At 43.6% G+C, this 22,627-nt stretch overlaps 1 protein-coding gene across 5 annotated transcripts in view; it reads right to left on the bottom strand.

Annotated features, from left to right (window-relative positions):
* FGGY (FGGY carbohydrate kinase domain containing) overlaps window positions 1-22,627 on the bottom strand; it is a 329,262-nt gene that overhangs the window by 230,284 nt on the left and 76,351 nt on the right. For all 5 annotated transcript variants that reach the window (XM_034063471.1, XM_031050950.2, XM_031050943.2 and 2 more), the window contains one exon: window positions 10,767-10,831. The gene's annotated coding sequence lies outside the window, so the exon portion shown is untranslated. The remainder of the gene's footprint in view (window positions 1-10,766; window positions 10,832-22,627) is intronic.

The following is a 22,627-nucleotide window of genomic DNA, read 5'->3' on the forward strand; positions in this document are numbered from 1 at the left end:
CTCACACCCACAAAGACTCAACATGCAATTCTCCCGACATGATTTTTCCTACCATCTACTGCTGTGCTGGGCACTAATCCAGGGAAGTTAAAAACCCTCCCCCATGACACCCACTCAGCACAACAGTATCTGTTTCCCAGTTCTTCTGAGAAGTGTGCCTGTTATTCTGTTCCAATATTGTCCCAAACACAACAGTACGCCCCTATGTTAAACAGCAAAGGAGGACAGTGACAGGACAAAGTGGAATGGCTCTAAGCTGAAAGCGGGGAGATTTAAGCTAGACATTGGGCAGAAGCTTTTCCCTGTGAGGGTGCTGAGGCACTGGCACAGGGTGCCCAGAGAAGCTGTGGCTGCCCCATCCCTGGCAGTGTTCAAGGCCAGGTTGGACACAGGGGCTTGGAGCAAGCTGCTCCAGTGGACGGTGTCCCTGCCCATGGCAGGGGTTGGAACTGGGTGAGCTTTAAAGTCCCTTCCAATCCAAACCAATCTGGGATTCTATGGTGATTCTATGATAACTCAAACTAAGCATTTACTTACAAGCTAAAAAGCTCATGCCCAACAGAGCACCACAGCCACTGACTAGTGCTTGTAACACTAGTTACACTAGTAACAGCGACCATGCCAGGACCACATGGTCTACATTCAGCAGGGCTACATTCAACAGTCAGACTTGGACTATTTCATGCAACAAAACCCCAAGTGCAGGTTGTCTGGCTCTGGTTTTCATGCTGTAGGTTACAGATGTTTTCATAAACTAATCTGACTTGCAATCAGTAAATATGCAAGTCTGAGACACTTGATGTGGGAACTGTATTTCCCTGGTAGAAATACATTCCCATACCATCTCCAAAGGGAGTGTAAGTCTTCAGTGAGTAATACAGTAGCCCTGCTCCTATAGCCTGCTCATATTGTCTCTGAGATTACCTCTATCCACTGAGCAAGAAGTGCAACACACAGTTACTGCTGGTTTTCAGTAAGATGTGAGAACAGACCAAACTCTCTGCATTACTTGGTTCATATTATAGCTTAATGTGCTACTGTGTGCTCCTATGAGCAATGACCTTCTGTCAGCTCTAAAGTTGCAAGAGGTAGAGTATATCCATTGTAAAGTCTTAGTACTAGTTTCTATTTCAAGCTAATCTTCTCTGACAAACAGCATTTATTTAGCAGCTGGGCTTTAGGATTCACATGCATTTCCTCTCCATCTCTCCAAGACGACACGAAGATCTTTTTTCTTCCAACTCCCAGTGTGAGATGTGCCTTAAAAAAATCTCCCGGATGGTTTAAATACCAACATAGGGATTCTCCCAAGGGAGAGAAAGAGGGGGGTGTGTACCACATGAAAAGAAAGGATTCCTCCTGCATCATCAGTTCTCCTTAGAAACTTAGAGGAGACTGTTTTGTGTACACAACAACACGGTCTCTGTTACAGACTTCTTTGAAGTCTGCAGAAAGGGATGTTGTGAAAGGGAACTCCTGCAGTGTGCAGTGCATTTAGTCTGCCTTTAGGTCAACCCAGATGGAGAAGACAGGGCCTTCGTGGCTTGCTTCACCTTCCTCTCTCCTCTTCTGGGAAGGGTTTCATCAGTGTCACAGAGAAGATGTTCAAGGGTGCTGCTTTCTTGAAGCACAAACCCCCTCTTTCTTCACTACAGGCACAGCAGATCCAAGTGGATCGTGGAGAAGGTTATTTGTGCCAGTTTATAGCACTTCACAACTCAACAGGTTGATGACTGAATATGCAAATAAATGCATTTGAGGAATGAAAAAATATGGTTTTCTCAGACACCAAAAATGCTCCGCTCTTCTTGATCCTCATTTTTGTCTATTTCTCTATTTCCTAGAAGAAATCTTGAATGGTGCTTATATATATTTAACTGTTTCTAACGCACTATAAAGAACAGTGAAGAGTTTGCATCTCCCTGAACATCATAGAATCACAGAATGGTTTGAGTTGGAAGGGAACTTAAAGCTCATCCAGTTCCAACCCCTGCCACGAGCAGGGACACCTTTCACTGAAGCAGCTTGCTCCAAGCTCCTGTGTCCAACCTGGCCTTGAACACTGCCAGGGATGGAGCATGACCTGAAGGTTTCAGAAAGCACATACCCCTTTCAAGATAAATCTGTCACTACAGAATCAGATATAATTAACAGAAGTCTTCATTCTCCAAGGGGAGAAAGAAGAGAGAAAGAATCACCACTAAATATCAGCCACAGATTAGACAGAGTATGAAAGCAGGAGATTAAAATGTGGATTGTGGCTCTTGTTCAGATATGCATCTTTAGTGGAGTAAATTTCACCTAATAAGTAATTTTTCCTCTGTCAAGCAACCACTAGTCTCTGGTAATGGTGTTCCAGGTTACTGACTGGGTTGAAATACATGGAAAATGAACGCAGCGTGCAGATCCTGGATACCTGTAGTATTTGGGAGGCTGTTGACACAGCAGAGGCTCGGTGTACTCCTGCTGCAGCCATGTTTCCTGTTTCTATAAACATGCTCTGTTTGAAAAGGGGCTACTATGGGCACACATGTGCAGTTTATAGCTAGTTTCGTGCCAACATAAATCAAGCCCAAATGCCATCTCGGTGACATAATATAAGGCTGATGCCTAAGGGAGTCCACATACATAAGTAAGTGGGTTCCAAAGTAATTAATTTGGGGAGTCCACTTACATTTCAATCTCACAACCAGACAGGCTGCCCCATGGTTCCCTTGGCTTTTCAGTGTCAGACTCCCCAAATTTCACTCTTCCATTTCCTTCACTTCCTCACCTTTCAGGGTCAGAACTTAACACCGCAAAGGGAAATGAAACAGAGAAAACCAAAACAAAACAAGCTGCGAAGCAGATTAAAGCCACGTTTGACATTCAGAGCTACACGGTTCCTTTTTCAGTTGCAGGTATGAAGTTGTAATAGTTTTGTGGCCACAACTCCCAGTATAAACATGGGTTTTTTAAAAAAGGAAGTTTTTAAATGCATCCTCACTCAAAAAAATGTCACAGCTTTTTAAACATACTCTATTTAACATTCAAGTCAGCTGAATTCTAAGTTGCTTTCTTACTTTTGCTTAGAAACGGTCTGCAAAGGAGACAGAAACCCCCTCACACTTCCCTCAACCCTTGATGCTCTAAAGGCATTGTCTCTGAGGGGAAGGCGCTTGCAGACCAAGCCACAGTATATGCTTCTGCTTGCTAAGAGGGTGGATCTGTCTGCCTACCGTCTTCTCCTGCATGGGACCAAGAGTACTGCCATCAGTCTGTGGCTCTTGCAGAATCCCTGCTCTGATTGCACTGTTAAGCAACTCTGCTCAGAGAATTGAACTTGCTAAAGACAGCGTCCAACTCCTTTCCAAGGAAAACCAGAAAACTAATTCCCACTGCCTCCTGCAGAGGCTGGATCAAACATAAGTGAAGAGACATGCAGTTAGTCATGGGACAAAACAGCCCATCCAGATTCAAGAGGAGAGATGTCTCATTGCTTATCCAATTTGTACACACTGCCTGAGTCAGTGGGCATGAGGCCATTTAGCAGTTCATGGGATCAACCTTAAACCAAGGATTCCCATGTTTTTTGCAGCACAGAAAGACTCACAGAATCATGGAATGGTTTGGGTTGGAAGGGACCTTCAAAGGTCATCGATGCACCCTGCTGTGAGTAGGGACATCTTCAACTAGATCAGGAGCTGGTCTAGCTGGAACTGCTTCACACAGCCAACACAAAGGATATTAGCTTGGTCCCATAGTTCCCCCTATAAGATGCTCACACCTCATGAGGAGCTCTGAGGGATCACAGTGTATGTTTGCAGATCCTATTCTACCCTTAAACCGCAGTGTTTCCAGATTTGTTTGTGCAGTACTAATGCAGAACTGCTTCTACCAGGCAGACTGATTCAGCCTTCCTGCTTTTTAAAGAAGAGAAGATAGTGATCATATGGATATTTCCAGTGAGAGCTCTTCTGGTTCATTTTAAATGTTTAACCTGGCTTTCAGAAGAGATTTCAGCCTTGCTTCTGATTTAGTCTGATGAATGTGTAGCAAGTTCCAGGGCTGCCCCTCTTCTTAATGCACCTGTTTCCAGGGGTTCCCACAGGGGTCATAATGATTGATATATAATGAAGGAATACAATGAGCCCATAAGAGAGGTCAGACTTCATGGACCTGATGAGAAAGGCCCGGAAGAAGACCATAAAAGCTACTAACAGAGCATAAGAAAGCATGGCAATGACTAACCTTTCCTGGTGAATAAGTGCTTACTGCTAAACTTTCACTATCCTACTAACCAGGCAGAAATGAAAGACCCTCACTTCCAAGGGGATTATTGCATTTCTTCTTTCTCATTTAGGATCTAGAAAACAAACCTTCAGAAAATGATGCCATGGTTTCGAAAAGCCTTATACAATCTGAACACCAGTAGCTTTTTCTACACAGACTAAACAGACACCCAGCGCTGCTATGATCGTGAAGATCCGAGGGAGGAAGCAGATTTTGCTTCTTTACAATTGAAATTCTTCTTCTGTGCGTGCCTTGTGCCTGAAGAGATGTAAACAGAGGGGGAAAAACGTGGCTAAAGGAATTATTCAACACAACTTAAGAGTGCCTGCAGGCACTCCTACAGAGACAGAGAAAACATGCAGAGAGGTAGATTTCTTATAAGATCCTCTATTTTAGAGGAGAAAATGATTTGTATGATTTTAATGTTATCTGAAGATAAATGAACAGGTAGAATAACTGAACAAAGCCATTAAACAGGACTAAACTTCACAGTTATATGATTTAACTTCATTTGTGGTCATACATGTTGCTCCTGTGAGAAGACAATTCAGTCTTCAGAAGGACCAAAATGAATGTTCACAGTTTTAAAGGGTGGGTCTCCAGGGTGAAACAGAAGCAGCTTTTCATCAAGTTGTCCCAAATTTAGAACCAAACTCGTCTTCTGCTACAAGGCAAATGGATGATTCTTCCAAGCTGGGGATGGAAGAGTCCTGAAAGCAAATGCAATGCAGTGATCAGCCACGTTTAACACAGTAACAAATGAGATGAGAGTGGAGGAGTTACAGCAAATGTGCAAGTAGGACAGAAACACGTGCATAGAGTTAAGGCTCACCTAAAGTTTTTGAGGTTTCAGGAAAAGAAATGTCTTCCATCACTTCCTGTCTCTTGCTTTCATGAGCATTTTGCAATGCCCAAATTCTTACCAGCAAGTTCTTACCAGCTAAAAAGAATACAACACTCTGCTTTGCACATGATGGTATGACGCCCTATGCTGGTGAGATGATATCCTATGCTACATTAGGGATCCCTCTGCTCCTTCTATCTGTGGTTGTAACCACTAACAAAACTTTAACAAAAGAGTAAAAGGAAGTTTGCAATAGGCAGCTATGGGCAACTCTGACCACAGGAAGTTTCTTTCTTCTCCCTAGAAGTCAAAGCCTGAAGTCATTCCTGTGCCTTACACAACTCTTTAATGATTTTCAATCCTTACTGTAGTCACTGGAAGTGTACTCATAGACTGGATAAATGCACCTTTTTGAGGGCTTGTCTGAATTCTTCCTGGTGATATCTTGTGGCAATTAATTTGTTTTAAGATCCAGGTATCTTCAAGGATGCTTTAATTAACAGCAGATTCTGGCCTCACCACAAAGCTCCTGAAATTCATATGTCTTTAGTCCAAACAAGCCACGCCAAAAATGCAGACAGGTACCCACAGGAGGGGCAAAAATGCAAGAGTTCCCCATGCTCCTGGTAACTATGTGGCCCAGCTGCCTGCCTACTGCTGATGTGGGAAGAGGAGGTCTGAATCCAGCCACTTACTCTTCCTTATCCTGCTCCAGAGAGCTACACCCATCAGCTACCAATCCAAGGAGACATGCTGTGGAAGTCCACTTTCTGCTGTCCCTGGGAAGCAGCTTGTGGCTGCAAAGAAGTCCTTCAGCAAAGAGTGAGGAATAGGAAGGAACTGGGAATACACCTTGCAGCTTCCGCTACTCCCAAATGATGCACACTTAGGGAGAAGGGACATGCAGCCTGAATTAGTGGTATTAAAGCTGGGGGAAGAGGTGGAACAAGTCTTGAAGGCTATGTGGGAAGACAGGGGAAAGAAAAGCAGAGAACTGCTGATATAGATCCTTAGGTCAGTATAATCAGCAAAGTATCATGCAATAAGCCAAGAATGAAATCATGGCTTGAGCAATGATCCTGTGCCACCAATGAAATCCTGTGGGGAATAGTCATTGAAAGGCTAGGCTTAGTCTGGGCTTTTCATACTTCAGAGCACAGGCAGTCTGAGGGGAAATGATTTATGAGGACAGAGCTAAATGCTTATTGCTAGGTTAAACAACAAGTAATGGCAGACATAACAGTCTACAAATACCCATAGGAGTAAATGTCAAGGAGTGTGAGGAATTGTTTTGAACAGCAGGATGTATTTCCTAAGGCTGAGGTGCAGTGGCTTGTGATATACTTGTCCAAACAGCTGAAGTCCTGGTGGTGGGGACTGGCCTGGGCAAAGCAAGATCAAAAGAAAGGCAAGGAACAAATCTGTGGTGCTGTACAAGTGAAAGAGATTATTCAAATCCATCCCACGTTCAGATGAGCTCCACGTATCCATCACAGCAGAAGCTATCTGCAATGCTCAGCAAAGTATACTAGTTGGAGACAGCATTCTGGAGACATACTGCAACTGCTTTTCCCTTTAGGATTTTTGTGAGAGCAGCAATTACAAACCTTATTTAATCAAGACAGTTTCAGGTTGATTGTATAAATGAAGAAGTCACACAGCTGCTATTGCAAAGGAATAAGCACACAACATTACTCAGAGCTAGGACTCTCCACCACAGCAGTTTCACTACAATTAACATCAAATTTATCCTGCACAGAGGATGAGTGTTAAAATTGCACCGTATCTCATGCCCACTTAAGCCCCTGAAATAGCTCTTAAATGGACTTGACCTTCATTCTGTGTTAAGCACCTGCATGAGGGGTGAGATCCAGCCCAAGGCCATGTTACAGTGGAGGTTTCAGTAGAAGGCCTGGGGGACGTGCCTGATGCTCCTTCACATGGGAAAAAAGAGCTGCTGGGAATACACTGAGCAGGAGGAATGCAGGGGAAAGGGAAGGAATGCAAAGTAAAAGGCAAACAAAACAAAAAGGACCTTTCAATTTTGCTTCACAGCATGGCATTGCAACTGCGGTAGGGTCAGGAACACGAAGCTACAACGAGCAAGGTAGAAAGGCAGGATGGGATCGCATCTGCCTTACTCAGATTGCAAAACTATCATGTAATTAAAGGAGATAAATACAGGTAAAGGGGAAAAGGGCTCTTGTGTAGTCCTGAATTGTGTTACGGAGGAGGAAAAAGGACTAAAGCAAAGCAACAGCCACAGGAAACAAATGTAACCCTAAGATACCTCCTATCTCCCTCTTTTCTGGCAGATGGCCTGTTCCCAGTTCCTGTGGATTGGTTTGTGCACTAAGGAGGATAAAGTAAACAGTTTCCTTACTTCTTCCTGCCCAGACTGAGACATGGGATCACTAATGCAGAGAGCTGCTTAACCCAGGCAGGAACCTAATTCACACTTAGCCCTGACTCCTGAGAAATAATCCCAGTGCTGGTCTCCAGGGACAAGAAAGGAGAGTTCCTTGGCCTCTGCATGGAGGAAGAAAGTAAATACCCTACAAATATCCCCAAAATTGTACCAGACTTTGTAATTTTCAGAATGCAAAAGTGAGAGATGGGGAAACAAAGAGGAGCCATGTATGACTCCTATGGTGAGGAGGGGACTGAAAGAAACCCAGGAGAGCAGGGGAGGAGTTCTGGCTGAGCATCATTAGGTGGTTCAGTTGATGCCTATGTGGTTTGAACACATGCACAGAACAAAACACATTGCTAAAGCATCATACAGAGAAGAGAGAGATTTCAGAACTACCTAAAATCAAACTGCAGTTTGTCTCCCATCTCAAGGCTAAGAAAGAGCTGACCATCCTAGAGGAAAATCCACTCAATATATTAGCAACATGCCAAATTTGGAGATTTAGGAATTGATTAAGGAGAAATTCAGGCACAAAAACCCCACCACAGCCAAGGATCTCTTTTTGCTAAAGGTTTACAAGGGGGAGGAAAAAAAGCATTGAGGAAGAAAGGCCTTGTAATTAAATCCTTAACCTGAGATTCAGGTTCTTCTTCTCACCTTAGGTTAATGCCTAAACACAGTCACAAGGGGTGCCTTGTATATTTGTAAACATGATATTGCTTAAAGGTACACGATATAATATACAATTTCATAACCCATGGCATGCTGTCAGGAGGGTACAGTGGGAATAGCTGAGTGACTATTCAGTACTGTCATTCCTGTGGTAAATCATAGAATCCCAGCATGGTTTGTGTTGGAAGGGACCTTAAAGCTCACCCAGCTCCAACCCCTGCCACGGGCAGGGACCCCTTCCACTGGAGCAGCTTGCTCCAAGCCCCTGTGTCCAACCTGGCCTTGAACACTGCCAGGGATGGGGCAGCCACAGCTTCTCTGGGCACCCTGTGCCAGCGCCTCAGCACCCTCCCAGGGAAGAGCTTCTGCCTAAGGTCTAACCTAAGTCTCCCCTGTTTAACTTTGAAGCCATTATCCCTTGTCCTGTTACTACATAAATATATCCAACAAAATTCAGGTATTATCCTGGCACACAAAATCGTGCCAGGGAGAGGCCTGGAGTCTATTGTGCCTGTTGTGTGTTGAGGAAGGAAAGCGCTTTTCACCTTCCAGAATTGTTTGGGGCTTTTTCTCCTCAAGCTAAAGCTGTCACCTGAACAGAGCCATGCAGACTGTAAACTCCCAAAGAAGCATTTTCTCTCATATAACAGCATCCAAGGAGTGAGAAACCTTCTGCCCTTTACTTTTGTTTCATTAGTTTTGTGGTGTGAGACAGCACATCCCACTGAAAACCAAAGTAGGACACAAAAAGAAGCAAACAATCCTTCCTGTGAATCTCTGCTTTTGTCTGGAATCCTTTTCTGGATGTTTATGGGATCCCATAAAGTTGCTGAAACATGCCTGCTGTATTTCTAATTGTCATTTGAAATGCCAAACCCCAGAAGTCTTGCTTATATTGTACGCGAACACAGTGTCTGCTTATGTTCAAACCCTCAGGCACTTGAAATAACTCTACTGTACACAGAGAACGCTGTTCATTTCAGTTTTACAGTTTTTGCCTGTGTAGAAGGAGCTCTCATGTCTTGAGAACATAAATGTATGTTCATAACCAAGGAGCAAGATCACAGCTGCAATCTACCTGAGCCTTGGATCATATTTCAGCCATGGCATGAGCTGAAAAAAGCAGCTTATTTCTCTGTTTAATTTACAAGAGCTACAACTGGAATGGCACATATTAGACTTACTGACGTAACGCACAGGTGAGTGCATGGTACAGGTCCACCTCTGTGCCTGATCCATGGGGAATTCCAGCCTGTTTCAGCCAGACTTAAGAGCCATTACCACTGTAGCCCTGAAGGAACCTGGTTCGAACCCTGGTGTGTTAGCAAAGGCGGCAGCTGCCATAACAGACTTCTGTGTAGGCTACAAACTTGGGGCATAAAATGAGTCCTTTTTATTGATTTCATACCAAGCCTCCATTGTTCTGTCTTAAAGAATAAACCATTACAGAGAATTTATAAGCAAATTTGCTTTTTTTTTCCTTTCAAGGATTAAACAGGAGCAGATCGTAATTTCCTTTAAATGCATCTATTATTCATCAGCACTGAGCAAGTTTTATTATGGGCTTAAACCCAACAGCATATATATCTTTATACTCGGTTCCAATCTGGTCCTTACATGTGCTCCGAAACTCTCATTTTAGGTTTAGATGTGATTGACCATGAAAGCCACAGGGTAATACGTGTTCCTTGAGTAAAGGCACAGACAAGTGCCTGGCCAATGTTCATGTGTCACACTAGTTTGCTGTCAATAACCTTACGTGCAATTTTGCCACTTCCTTTATGTAGGAATCTCTGCACGTAGGTTAGTACAGTGTGGACTGCAGAAAGCTGACACATAGTATTTATGACCAGAGAAGAAGTAAATGAATTTCAGTGTTTGATTCAATGCTGGAGAAAGGCTTTTGCCAGTATTTATTCACCCACAGCAATAAGAGAAGGCACAGTCCCTCCTCTAGTCCAGCCATATTACCAGACAAGGAAAATCCTGCTGACTTAGGACTACAGACAGGGGGTCAAAGAAAGAGATGCTTCATTTCTCAGTGGGCATCTCATGCAGCCTGTAATAGCTGTCATTATTTGTAACATGCACAGTAGAGGAATAGGTGAAGAAATTAAGCCATGCAAGTAAGATTAACACCTTTTTGCAATGACATGCACAAGGGTCACTTGTGGCTTTCCTTCCCTTGAAATCTGGGTTTCCTGAGAGGAAGGAGAGCTCAAATACAGGAACAAGCGGCTGCACACCATTTCCAGCAGCACAGTAGATCTTCCTCATTGACACAGGTTTAGGAACCACATCTGAATCTCTAAACTTCCTGATGTTCTCCCTTTGAAAGGAGAGAAGATGGGGAAGGAGATAGGTGGAGAAGGTGAAGAGGTGGGTCAGTCCTTTTAAAGGCCTTGCAAACACAGCAAAACTGCTTCTATTGCCTTAAATCTACCATAAAAAGTAGGTTGCAATACAAGTGGGAAATAAAAGGAAATGTTTCAACTAATAAAATGCACTGGACAGGCACCAAGCTTGCAATTAAAAAGCTGCTTATAATAAACAGCAATCACTTACAGTATCATTGTGAGATGATCAGAGGCTTCCGAGACTGAAGAGTACCTGGTTCATCTGCTTGAGACCTGGAAAACACAGTGCCACATATCAGCAAACACCAGCAATCAAAGCGTGTTTTGAGGGCTGTTAAACAGGAAGAAATGTTCAAAGCCAGACTGCTGGGCCACTCTGTGACCTAATCCTGGCCATAGAGAAGCAAACCTGCTGTTCACTAGGTCACCACTGATAAAAGAGAAAAACTTCAATTCACCAGATAAGTACATCACTTTGTCTGGGTTGTATTGCAGATCGTTTTTAAGCCTCTAAAAGGGCTAATGGGACTCTAGAGCTAATAAATTATAGAATCATTGAATGGTTTGGGTTAGAAGGGACCTTAAAGCTCATCCAGTTCCAATGCCTGCCATGGGCAGGGACACCTTCCACTGGAGCAGGTTGCTCCAAGCCCTGTGTCCAACCTGGCCTTGAACACTGCCAGGGATGGGGCAGCCACAGCTTCTCTGGGCACCCTGTGCCAGTGCCTCAGCACCCTCACAGGCAAGAGTTTCTTCCTGATGTCTCATCTAAATCTCTCGTCTTTCAGCTTAAATCCATTATGAAATACTTTATGCAGCTGTGTAGGTGCTAGGAAGATGAATATAGGTTGACTTTTACCAACTTAACCTATGCAGAGTGAGTCATAATTTGTACTTTGTGTCATTCAATAAATGGGTCTTTTAGAAAGTCAACCCACCGTGAATGGGCTGCTAGCTCTCAAAAAGCAAGAACCCTGCTCTCCTGCCCACAGGCTGTCTAGTTGTAGGATCAGAAAAGCTATTCTCTTGAGGTTCCAATGGGATAGCAATAATAGGCTCTAACAAAACAAGTGCATGTTCACGGGTTTGCTGCATCTCTTAAAGGTCAAAAGATTTTGACTGAAATGACTTTTTATTTCATGAACAACTAATTCTTAATCATAAATGTGTATTAATCTCATTGCTACTTCTGCTGTGCCTTGTAACATTGTTTCTTTAGTCAATTATACCTCACACTGACTTTTTAATTACTACCTTCATCAGGAAAACCTTGAAAGTTTAGATAGATGAGATCTGTTTTCGTGCATTTCAACACAAGCTAAAGGGTGAAGGAGACTTTCCATGTTGTAGTCAACCAGGGGGAAGAAAAGCAAGCAGAGAGGAGGTCTACAGGCTCCCAGGGATCTCAGCACTGGGGAGAAAGAATAAGCATCTTTTGTTGAACAGGCAAATAACGACAAACAAAGTCAACAATCCCCTTTTGTTGTGAGCAAGAAAGGCAGGGCTCTAATAGTCTTTTAAGGAGATAGAAAATTTCCATCCCACTGGAACCATGGAGTAGGTAGACACATAACAACGTTTTGGAGTTCAGTGATTTAATTTAGTACTGTGCCATACAGTGATTAGTTGATGAAGGGTGTTCATAAATAGGATAGAAACAAGGGAAGTGTGGCTCCAGGATAGCACTGGGCTCCAGTGCGCCTTGGTGTGCAGTTTTCTACTTTAATAACAGGCTCAAATGAGGAAAAGTGATTTATTTCCCTAAGGAAACTCAGGGCAATTGTAAACACAGGGTGACTGGTCCATGCTGCTAAAACTTCAGCACGCAGGGTCCGATCCAAGAACAGGGTTTAGGCACTAAGTGAAGCGCAGAAGTGTATCCATTTCTTCAGCATTTTCCATCTCACTAACTCAGGCCCCTGCTCAGAGTACTGGTACATGTGAATTCCACTACTAGACACTGACTTCTCCCAGCTCACTGTGCAGACAAAGTACTATCCTAATTAAGGCTCCTGAATCTCAGTCTCAGAGCTGGGTGCCTGTGTCCTTTATGGATCTTTGCTGTGGTGCATTAAAATCCCCTGTTGAGCCCCATGTGACACATTGTCCTTAACACCACAGATATGTGATTAATGATCCACAGAATAGCAGCATAAATCCTTTTTAACTTATCCGTGGTCTCTCCTAAGCCTGGCCAACCTAGGCAGCAAGCACGTGGTATGTAGAAAAGGCAGCAGCAATACACAAGCCTCATGCATAGAGATAGAAAGGGTAATGCAATCATAGAATCCCAGCATGGTTTGGGTTGGAAAGGACCTTAAAGCTCATCCAGTTCCAACCCCTGCCACAGGCAGGGACACCTTCCACTGGAGCAGCTTGCTCCAAGCCCCTGTGTCCAACCTGGCCTTGAACACTGCCAGGGATGGGGCAGCCACAGCTTCTCTGGGCACCCTGTGCCAGCGCCTCAGCACCCTCACAGGGAAGAGCTTCTGCCTAAGAGCTCAGCTCAATCTCCCCTCTGGCAGGTTAAAGCCATTCCCCCTCGTCCTATCCCTCTATGTGCTATCTAGACCTGCTCAATTTCAGTGACTAGCCCCTGGTATTGCAGAGGACAAACAAAATCATTCCCTGGTTTTATCAAATGAAAAATTACCCTATGAACTCTAAGAAGTGGCCTTTGAAGGAAACAGAATTTTCACTTCAGTTTCTACTCAATGAACTGCTTCAACCCATCCCGGGATCTTCAGTATTAGTATTGGAAGTTTCATGTAAGACTCACAAAATATAAGTAAAATTACACTGATACATGTGCAGTAGAAGACATGACAGGTCTTTTCTTCCTTTTCTATCACCACCTGTTCCTACAATCCAAGCAAAGGCCATCACCATTCTAACCTAAAGTAAGTCCTCTTACTTTAAAATGTATTTTGGACCAGATCTGCTTTTAGGTGCATTAGTACAGCTCTGCTGTCTTTACATGGACCTTCTCCAACTATATTCTGATGTAAGCAAGATCAGAATCTTATTCTGGTGATAATCTGCAGAGTCAACATTGGCGCAGGCCACATATTTCAGGGAAACCTCATCTATTTATGGGGAAAAGAATTTACAGTTCTGAATTATTACAATAGTACCATGATTTTATTTTTAATGATAGCTTGTAGACGACGTTTCTTGCTTGAAATTTTAAACCCATCCATCAATGTATTCATCACCAAGCATGTTCTGTGTGCTAAGTCAGCTGCAGCTTTCATTACAAGAGAATAATACAAAGAAGTCTAAGAACAAAGTCCTGGAGTCTCTATTTAACACTTCAGATGAATGGTTGTGTAAAGCTCTTATCAGAGTCCTCTGTCACAGGCAACCTCCCTGATGCCAGAGGGACCTTTGCTCATCAGTGGGGGAAGCAAGTGATTTGCACCTTAAGAAAAATATCAGCCTATATATACACGCAGACTTTGTGTGTGATTTGTGTTCCAGGTGGAGGCAAGATGTAAATCCTAGAGGCTTTCTTCGCAGTGATTGAATGCCAAGAAGTGGAGCAGTTTACTGGAACAGCAGCAGCTTCTAATGTCTTTGCAGTGACAGCTTTAACTAGAAAGTCACAGTATTTTATATTCTGTGAAGCTGAGTTAGACCATTTTGGCAAAGAGTCTGTCTGCTTACCAAGGGTGGGGTAGGTATTTGCTATCTATATAATGACTTCCTACTGCAAGTGGGTCAGGTAATTCAAATAACTAGCCAAAACTGCCTTCGGTTGAGCCTGGTGGAAGTCTAGCCTGTAAGTAAATATGTCCCTGTGCTACGGAGTGCACATCCTCCACCATGTGATGTCTCAGCCATTTCCTGGTACTGCCACTCCAACAAACACTTCACATTATCCCCCTCTGATTGTAACATCAGCAGTTTCACCACTGAAATTGTTGCTCTTGCTGCACTGTCTGGTGTCAATGGCCTGCTGTGAACTGAAAAAATACCTGCTGAAAAAGAGCAGTCAAGCACTTGAATGACACAAGAGCTCCTTCCTTCTCTGCCTGTGTTGTAGCACACCAAGCAACTGTCCAGTTTGTCAGTTGTGCTTGTCCAGCTCCAAGCCAAATGTTTCAGAATCCAGCCTGCACAAATAATCAGGTCTTAAACAGAAAGTGCAGCAGAAGATCAGCTTGCTGCATGTGACTGGGGTAATGCTTGGCTTTCCCTCAACCGGGGCCTGGATGCCTTAGGTTCAAACACGTGGACTGTGTTATGGGCCACAAAGATGATCAGAGGGATGGAGCACCTCTCCTATGGAGACAGGCTGAGAGAGCTGTGCTTGCTCAAGCTGGAGAAGGCTCCTGGGATAGGCAACTATGGCCTTTCAGTACTTAAAAGTGGCCTGTAAGAAAGACACGGGAGAGACATTTTAGCAGGGCCTGTTGCAACAGGATGAGGGGTGATGGTTTTAAACTAAAAAAAGGGAGATTCAGGCTGGACATTTGGAAGAAATTTGTTACAATGAGGGTGGTGAAACACTGGCACAGGCTGGCCAGAGAGGGGATGGATGTGCCATCCCTGGAGACAGTCAAGGCCAGGCTGTATGTGGTTCTGGGCAGCCTGATCTAGTTAAAGATGTCCCTACTCATCGCAGGGGGTTGGATTAGATGTTCTTTGAAGGTCCCTTACAACCCATTCTATGATTCTGTGATTTGGAGTGGGGTAAAAAGTATTGTGTCCATGTGGTAGGGTGGGAAATCCAAACCTTAGCAGGACTGCAGAGGTGCTGCCTTGTACAGTGGTGAAGAAATAACTAATTTCTGGTTGAAAAGTTAAAAGAAAGGTATGAACTTGAATGTAAGAAATAACTACCAGATCCTACACAGTTTCTTCATTCACTAGGGATAGAGCAGGCTGCCCTGTCCAGTGGCAAATCTCACTTCTGCACAAAGGAGCCTCCCCATCAGGTTGCACAGCTGGGAGAGGATGCAGCAGTTATTGAAAAGGTCCTGCAAGTATTCAGAATACAGCTGTTAGCCAAAAAACACCGCGTATGGGTTTGTTAGCTGTAAGCATTTTGGGCAACATTGTTCATATTGCACCAGTTCACCAAATTGTCAGGCTCTGAAAGTGAGCACAAATGTTGACAAGCTTTGCAGTGGGTACAACTCTTGCTAAGAAAGTCACAATCACTCTGGCAGACTACAGCTGAACCTCAAGAAGAGAGGTCCTGAGGAGCGAGGTCCTACAGATACAAGTCAGCATTCCCAAGAGGGTTCACCATGTTTCATAACTCAGCCCTTTACTGGAAACCAAGTGAGCAAAAGCAAAAGATGTTCAAAGACTCCAATGGGCTCTGGGGTAGGCTGATGTCTTCTGGGGAAGAGCTTCCTGAATCCTGGCAGTGCAGAGAAGCTCTTTAGAAACAAAATGCCTAAAAATGAGCAAGTTAAGTCATAGCTGAACTATGTTATTGTGCAAAGCTTTTGCTTGTGTATCTTTCAAAACAAGCACGCTCCTGTAAAGAGCAAATGAATGTCAATATTATTCCTAAATGTATTTGGAAATTAATACTGTAGCAGCGTGTCACTTAAAAGCACTCGGGTTTGATCTTCCCAAGGTTATCCTAGTTGCTTCACCCCATAAAATTAACCACAAACACAATAGTAAGTGAGTCAGAAGACAAAGCTGACTCTAAAAGAAGGGATAAATGCCACAGCAAGCAGAAGGCATGGAGTGAAGTTAAGGGTGCAGCCGTGTGTGGTAACAGTGAAGGAACAGGGACTGGGATAAAGAAAGAATCCTCATCTATTTCAAGCTCCTCCACCTCCCACCAGGACAAATGACTCTTGCAGGGCCTGGAACATCTGATCTGATGGACTGAAGTCTCAGCTGGAAAGATGTGAGCTGAAAGATGCAAGCTGGGAGCAGGATGGTGGCCATGGGCCCCAGCACTTCTGCACAGGGGCTTAGAAAAGAGTTTCCAAGGGGGTTTACACAAAAAGTCCTTTGAAAAGTGATCCATAAAACACCCCTGAAGAAAGACCATTAGGAGGAGGCTTGGTTTAGCTCTGTTCTGTTTAGCTCAGGTGTTTTTTCACACACAGAAACACACATACAGACTTAGGGCACCATACAATGCCTCACTAAAGGCATCAAGCGGTGGTTATAACTTCATCCAAGATCAACAAGGTCTTTTTCCACAAGCAATCCTTTGTGTTTGGGAAGCCTTTGCCCTGAATTTCACTGTCTCCCAATCAACTAACAGGTGCTGTGCAGTCGAACACAAGCTATTTAAGGGCAACCTGCATGACAACTTCACCGGCTGGCAGGCAATCTTAAATAGTAGTTAGGTACTGGAATGGGTAAGTTTTATTGAGACAGAAACACTCCCAACAGGAAAAGAAAGGTGGGAGGGGAAAGAGGGAAAATGATACCTTTCTTGGTTTCCATTTAGTCTTCTCTCTTGCATGTTGGCATAATAACCCTCAAAGAAGAGAATGAGGCTCCCAAAACCAGACACCGTGGTAATGCGACATTAGACAGTGGCTGCTCTTAAAACTTTCCAGTTTTGTTTTGGTCAACAACATAATGTGCTGATTGTGTATGTGATATTCTCTCCACTTTCACAGGCCACAGACAGCCATATACTGCTAATGCTGAAAGCATGTTATTTCCAGCAATTTGACTTAATATTTGATTCCCTGGAGAAGGCATTTTGAGCTCTCTCAGCTAGATGCCAGATGTGTCCTTTTGCATTGTAAAACCACACCAGAATTTTATAAGCGAGGCAACTGCTCATTTGTGTGCCATTCCCATATCAGATTTTTAAAAGGATTGGTGCATCATATGGCATAAAATGGGATGTTTCTCCTGCAGAAGTCCCTGCTAAGAGCATTGTATATATGCTGGTTCTGCCCCCAGAAGGGTAGAACCATACCACTGGTTTCTTTGAGCTAGTATCACCCACAAAAGGCTCTGGATTCTTTTAAGTTCATGTGAGTCAGAAATGACTGCTGCTGTGCTCCACTACTGAAGATCTTAAGAAAGGCATCATCTAAACTCAGATGATATGGGAAGGTGTCAGTGCCTTAAAGTCCATTCAGATGAGGAAGCAGAATACCAAAGACAAAAAATGCATCCAAGTCTGGTGTATTGAATTGCAAGGAGCAATGCAGTGCTTTTACTTGATCTACACAAGAGTAAGCAGTAGGAACTCTCAGAACCTCACCAGTCCCTTCATTTGCAGAGGCAGAGGGCACAGAGTGACCCATGGTCTAAAAGCTGTTCCAAAGGTGCATGCAAGTAGCATTTCTGGAAAGAAGTGCTCATGATCTCCTGGATGTATAAGGTAATACTTACTTGCTGAAATGCTATACTATTACTCAGGAGTGAAATACATCCCTGTCTAAGTGGTAAGTTTCCAGGCAATGATGGAATTCTATTATGCAGGCGATTATGACATTACTGTAAGTGCCATTGTTTCTGCTACTGTAATGTTTCAGTCTGCATAAAAACAAAACTCTTACCTCTTCTCTGTCCTCCTCTTCCCCTATGCCAGTACACAAGTACTGGCACTGTGTCTCTTTCATATTTAATCATAACTACTGATATTTATGGGGCATGTGAATACATGAGCAGGAGAGACAAAGAAGAAAGATGCTCATAGGCACTGCTGGCTGGGAAACAAGAAAGGCTGTGTCACAGGGACCATGGCAGGACAAGGCTTTAAGCTGAAAGGAAGCAGATCTGGTTTAGATATTAGGAAGTAAATCTTTCCTGTGAGGGTGCTGAGGCGCTGGCACAGGGTGCCCAGAGAAGCTGTGGCTGCCCCATCCCTGGCAGTGTTCAAGGCCAGGTTGGATACAGGGGCTTGGAGCAAGCTGCTCCAGTGGAAGGTGTCCCTGCCCATGGCAGGGATTGGGACTGGGTGAGCTTTAAGGTCCCTTCCAACCCAAACCATTCCATGATTCTATGATACAGATCTCTGCATGTGAACTGTTTCTGCTTGCACCATTAAAATGCAACTCTTGTGCACAACCAGCTAATGGCTAGAACTGGATATGCACTGGAGGTGGCAGCTTCCATCAGGTAAACCTGGGCAGAGCTTTGAGACAGAGCAGAGGTCAGCAGGTGCACAGAGTCGCTCTTTGAAGGCTCTTACTCAGTATCAGTTGTGCAACAGGTTATCAGCGTGGGTGCTTCCGTACACGGTCATGACCCATAAGAGTGGAAAAACTTGTTTTGTAGTAGTGGAGGGATTTTCCCAAACTGGGTTAAATAATATGTATTTAACTAAAGCCTGCAGGTGCTGGAGCTGCTCTGGACTGACACGAGCAGAGCTGAGACCTTTCATCTTCTTTCATCTGCAACAATGCAGAAAATCAGTGTCTATTCATTTTTGTATTCATTCAATGTTCGCACCAGAAACTCAGAGCTGGGTTTCTGGATCCTGAGCTCAATTCTTTAGACAGAGAAATCTGACAATTTCTCAAACCACAGGAAACTTAAAAATAGCACTTGTTCCAGCACAGCTACACATTGTTGTTCTTGAAATCTGGGTTAAAAAACACTTACAGAGTCTCTAAATGCCAGACTTCTGAAGCAAAATGTCTCTATTGCTGCATTCCCTTATGTAAACAATTAACCCTGTGAACAGAAGAGCTACTAAAGCCAGATCCAGATTTGCTATTGATTTTGTTGCTTGAGACTAATTCCTACATGGATTTCCCAGCGTTTTGTTGGTGTTTCAGCTCTGCCGCAATCAAACCTAGGGAAGAGGAAGAGGCATAAGAGTGGAAGACACAACTTGTGCCTCTGCACTCTACTCAATTTTTTATTTTCACTAAATATCCAGGATTCTATTTCTAAGGTCAGGTTGGAGGGGGCTTGGAGCAACCTGGCCTTGTGGAAGGTGTCCCTGCCCATGGCAGAGGGTTGGAACTGGATGAGCTTTAAGGTCCCTTCAATCCAAACCAGTCTGGGATTCTGTGATTCTATGATTCAAGCTCTGTACCCTTCTAATCTGAAAAACCGGTTGAAAAGTTAATGGAGGAGAAATTCTCACTTATCTTTAGCAAGTCATGGGAAATATTCCCTATGCCCTGCAAGCTTTATCACCTAGGAAGAAGGTGCCAGTGAGAGTTCTGCAGAAATCCACTGGAGTACTCTACAAAGAGGTTTATACCTCGAGTATTCTGAAATGACCTCACCTGGCACAAGTCATCAGCCTCTACTAGATACAGCATTTCTGTATTTATTTACCCTTCACCCTCATATTTAGGGGGGGTTCACAGTGCTGATTCCCTTGGAGAAGACCCTCATAGACTAATCTAAGTCTACTAACAGCTCCAGATTTGGACTCAGGACGCTGCTACAGAGAGCTCCTCCCTGCTAAATCTGCTCACCAAAGTGTTTTATTAGCCCACACAGAAACTGCAGGTGCCTCCTTCCTCCCTACCTGAGTACACTTGCATTTAAGGATCTCCCTGGCTAGCAACATTAGAGCCATGTTCCAGCAGCTAGGGTTTGGACAGTCTAATAAAACAATGAAAGCAGAGCAATAGATGTGTCATCTTAATCCAGTTTAGGGATCTACAATTACTTAATATGCATTTGCCTATTTTAAGCAGTCTGTCAATAGGATACACTTCTTCACTTGCCATCTTTTTATGCTTCAGCTGCAATATTTTGACAACTAAGGGGATAACTTCCACTGCAAAGATACTTACTAGTATTTTCAATACTTGTGAGGAGCCAGCAGTGTGATCTTCATAACTCTTTTTACGTACAGACTATTACCAGAAGCCTGTAAGTGTCCAGACAGAATCTACACAGAGTGAAGAGGTTATGATTTGCAAATGATGTTTCTTTTCCACTGTAGGTGGATCACTATGTGCTTGGGAGCAAATCTGCTATCTTTTGGGAATGTTTCCAGTTAACTCCACTCTAACCACAGTTGCTTTGCTTGATTCTGCTTCTGGAGCTGAAACTAGCTTGGCTCCATCATTGAATAGCTAAGCAGGAAATAGCAGGTTTCCCATATACAGGCTGGCCAGGGGTGGAGCAAAATATTGAACTAAAAATACACCAAAGATTCATTTGGGAAGATTCAGATTGGTTCTGGTTTAATGAGGAGATACACAAGCTCCCAGCGCTGGTGATGAAGTTATCCTCATTGAAAACACATTCATGTATTCAAATGTCACCACGCTTCAGAAAGGGAAGTGTTGAGACATAAAAGCTTCATGTTCCCAAATGAGGATCTGGTCAAAACTGTGTTCTGCACTTTGTCAGTGCCCCTTAGCAGTCAGGGTGCCTCCCCCTGCCCCATCCCACCCACAAGTAAGAAGAAACTTAGCAGCACATCAGAAAATGCAGGAATAACTTTAACCTGATGGGAAGTTTCATCATGGGTGGGGATGGTGTTTGTTTTGAAACTGAGGGAAAGATGGGAGCAGCCTCATCCATTCCAAGGAAAAGGGGTGAGCAAAATACAACCCTGTGAATGCAATATAGAATTTGAGGAAATTTTGGCAAGGGAGCAGTTGCAAACCACATCCCAAATCATTATCAGGAAAGAATTAAGTATAAAAATATCCTTACAATCAAGACATCAAATCCTTCTAATTACTGGCCAATCTTTTCATTAACTTGTTACAAAGATGGCATAAAAGAGTTTGGTTGTGCCCTGAGCTACCCCAGATACACACTAAGGTTGCATCAATGTAATCAGTGAATCAAGGCAAAACAAGCAGAAATGAAATCCAGTTCCAGACCTGGGTAGTGAACTCAAGGTCTGACCCTATGTTATTCTTTGAACAATAACTATTTTACTGTCTCCCAGTTCCATTCTGAAAGAATGAATCTTCCTCCAGATCTTAACTGGACTGCGAAACTAAAACCTAGACAGCTCATTTATTGATACTGTGAAATATCCAAACAAGTAATTTTATTGCCATTAAGTAAAATAGAACAGCTGGAAAAATAAACCTCCAGCTGCCACTGCGAGTTCAGCTACAAAGAAAGAAAGTGAACTGGTTGAAACAAACAGAGAAAGCCCTTCCCAAGGAACGCTGAGAATGGGGTGAGCCCCAGTTGCTCTGATTACTGGCAGATCAGTGTGGTTGTTTTGGTTTGATGGATGAAGAGATAGGAAGTCAGGTGGGAAAGTGCTCCCACGAAAGTAAATCTGCATTGTATCTAATCCACTAGGGAGGAAAACTGGAGGAAAAAAAAAAAACTGTTGGAAAAGCTTTGCTGGCAAAGCCCGAAGCACGCAAGCTGCAACGCTCTTCTTGCTGTACTTCAGAGGAGAACAGGAGCACAGATGTTAACACAGGGGTCTCCCCAGGCTGGAAAAAATACAAGACAAAGAAAAGAGTTCCTTTCCAAGAAAGTTACTCCTATCATTACAAGTCTTCCCAGTTCTATTTAAAGAAAGCCAAAGAGCCAAGAGAAGAAGCTGTGTTTTGCAGCTCTGCACAAACACCCGCAGATAAGGGTGGTACCAGGTGTCAGCCAGCCCTAGAGTCACTGAAATGTCAAGGATTGTTTTCCCTCTACTCCCTTTCTCTTTCCCTGGACTGGGAACTGCCAGTGTTTATTTAACAGATATCCCTTGCATTTGGCAAGAATGCCAGCAGGGCAGACGTTAATGATGATTCCTTGGATCTGGAAGCCTGCCAAGGTGATAAGGAAAGCCTGCCTACCCCAAGGCCCAGCACCATGCCATTAGCAGTGGGAGTCAGAAATTAAATTGTCCTGCCAGATGCTTTGCTCTACTGAGTACACCAGAGACTTTAAAAGCGAGCTGCCTCCAACTTATATTTGATCTGACCTATAAAAGTAAATAGAGAGGCAGACATGGGCTATAATGGGGGACTAATCCATCTGTAAGAGCCAGGTCTGATTCTTTGGCAGCGGCGTGGAGAATTTGTTCAAGCCACCGTGAAGTCACTGTGAATGTTTCTGTTCTCTGCCCTTGAACTAAATCTCAACCTGGAAGCCCTGAACTCAATGGCTAAAAGCAGCACAAGTGAGAGACTTCATTGCACTGCTGCAGCTTCAATAGTGAAAGCACAACAAAAAACATAC

Source organism: Melopsittacus undulatus, chromosome 6 (assembly GCF_012275295.1).
Source record: "Melopsittacus undulatus isolate bMelUnd1 chromosome 6, bMelUnd1.mat.Z, whole genome shotgun sequence".
NCBI classification, from domain to species: Eukaryota; Metazoa; Chordata; class Aves; order Psittaciformes; family Psittaculidae; genus Melopsittacus; species Melopsittacus undulatus.